Source organism: Helianthus annuus, chromosome 11 (assembly GCF_002127325.2).
Source record: "Helianthus annuus cultivar XRQ/B chromosome 11, HanXRQr2.0-SUNRISE, whole genome shotgun sequence".
Taxonomy (NCBI): domain Eukaryota; kingdom Viridiplantae; phylum Streptophyta; class Magnoliopsida; order Asterales; family Asteraceae; genus Helianthus; species Helianthus annuus.
The window spans coordinates 118,642,373-118,644,779 of NC_035443.2; positions in this window are offsets into that span (position 1 = coordinate 118,642,373).

A 2,407-nucleotide genomic window follows, 5' to 3' on the forward strand; every position below is an offset into this window, starting at 1 on the left:
AAAAGTGGGGTTATGAACTCACCTGAATATTCCTGTGCAAAGCTAGCTATATACGACTTCGTGATGTCATTTCCAAGACTTGACTCGCTAGTGTGCATTCTACAGTATTCCTAACACGGAATATCTAATAAGTTTCGAACAATGGGGTAACTAATCTACGTGTTACCGAGCTTTACCGAATCGTTGATCGAACGGTTTGACGGTAAATTGTTAATTTAAAAGAAGCGAAGAAGTTACACTTGTTAGCTCGCTTTGAGAAGTCGTATGAGTATGTAGGAATATTCGTATGAAAGTATTGTATAATAACCTTGTATTATAAATATATTGCGTCTTGTATATTTTGCCAAAATATATGTATATGCCGTTGCGTTCGTAATAAATATAAAAGTTATATTTATTTTATGAAAACTTCATCGAGTCGTTGCATGTTTAAAATAAATATATACTATATTTATTTTTATAAAAGCGAATCCATCTTGTTTAATATTTGGAATAAATATAAAAACTTTATATTTATTTTTACAAAATCAAATCATGTCATTTGATATTTGAAATAACATATAACTATATTTAAGCTCATATAAGAATCGTCGCTTTTGTAACGTATCGTCAAAAGAAATTATATGTTCGTATTTCTTTTTCCAAAAATTCGATAGTTTATTTTATAATAAAACGCGTTGTATATTCCGGATTTTCTCGAAAAACAGGCGGAGTTTCCTCTGTTTTTGGACGCCCCCGACATCTAAGTGTCGCTATATTTTTCAAAATTTAACCAATAACTAACGCAATGTAATCAGACATATCTCGTCAAGCATTTCAAAATATAAAGTAAATCATAAACGAAATGGTTCGAGCTCGTTCACGTTAATAAAATACGGAATAATGAACGAAATAAATGTTTGCGTCCTAAATTCTTTACCGAGTCTTCGTGTCGGACACCGAACCGCTGACTGAGTTGACCGGGTCAACTGAGTTGACTCGGTTTGACCGTTTGAGTTGACTCGCTTCGCTAACCGAGTTGACTCGGTTGACCGAGTCGATCGAACCGAGTCACGAACCCGAACCTAGCCGTGGACCCATTGGCTGCCTTTGACTGTTTGACCTGGACCGAGTCCCGTTGATTGTCCTGACCGAGCCTGATCCCATAACCAATCTGAACCCAAACAATCGGAGTTTGAACCGAATATTGTCAGCAACAACAAAATCACTTCCATTCTTCGAGCTTTGGGAAAAAATAAAAGAACAGAAGTTTACCAGAGTTTCGTCGAGCCGCTTGACTTGAGAAACCCGAACAAAGCTGAAGCCGTCCTCGCCCGCATCGGAAAAACTCGTCGGATGTCTTGGACCGCCGGACAATTATACCGACCGTCGGATAATTATACCGACCGCCGGTTTTTCTCTCTCTCTCTTCCAGTCTCTCTCATCGCCTTTCTCTCTCTCTCTCTCGCGTATTGCCGCCGCACGCCACCGTCATAGGTGCCGCCACCGCCGTCGCCGGTGGTCCTCTGTCGTTCCATCTCTCTCTCTCTTCTGTTTGGTCGCCGTCGCACCACCACCTCACGGTGGTGGTGGTGTTTCGTTCTATCATCGGTAAAGGGGGGGTATGGTGTCGCCACTCATAGACATCGAAAAGGAGGGAAAAGGTTGGGGGTGTTGTCGGAAAGGACCACCACCGCCGCCGCATCGTCTGACCAGCCGGAGCTCCGCCGGCCTGGTCTTCGCTGAGAAGGGGGGAGGAGATTGGGGGATGTTTGGCTTTTGTTTGTTGCCTGTGTATAAAGAATCGAGAGAGGGAGGGGAGTAAAAAGAAGTCTGTGCATTTTGATTGTTTGTGTATGTATGGTTGAACTAAGGGGGGGGGGTAGGGTTTTATAGACATTTATTCGGGTATAGACTAATGTTCTTTTCTTTTGTCTTGTGTGTTAAGATCTATAGAGATCTTATGTAATCTTGTTGAGATTTTTAGCAGATTTTGCAAAGATCTTGTAGGGATTGCCTATTATGTGTAGGTTTAGGCTTGTGGGTTTCGGGCTTGGGCCCAGGGCCTACAAGCCCATCTTATGTGTAAGGGGCCCGTAATTCGTACGAGACCCGATATCGCAACCCAAACTCCATAAGCTTAAAATTTTCGTATAACATCCATATTTGTCGGTGTCGTCAGTATTCCGTACGGTTTCAGTCCGTTGTCATGTGATGTTTTGCAGATTCCACGCGAATCCTCATACGCGTACTGTATAGCTGACCAAACGTTTCTGGGCACTCCAAGGGCCTAATTAAGTTAATTAGTGTCGTAAACACTATTTATTATATGCGTTAATTGCCTGTTAATCACGTAATTAAGCGCGTAAATTACCGGTTGTCACAGTCTCCCCCTGTTAATAAAATTTCGTCCTCAAAATTTAGACCA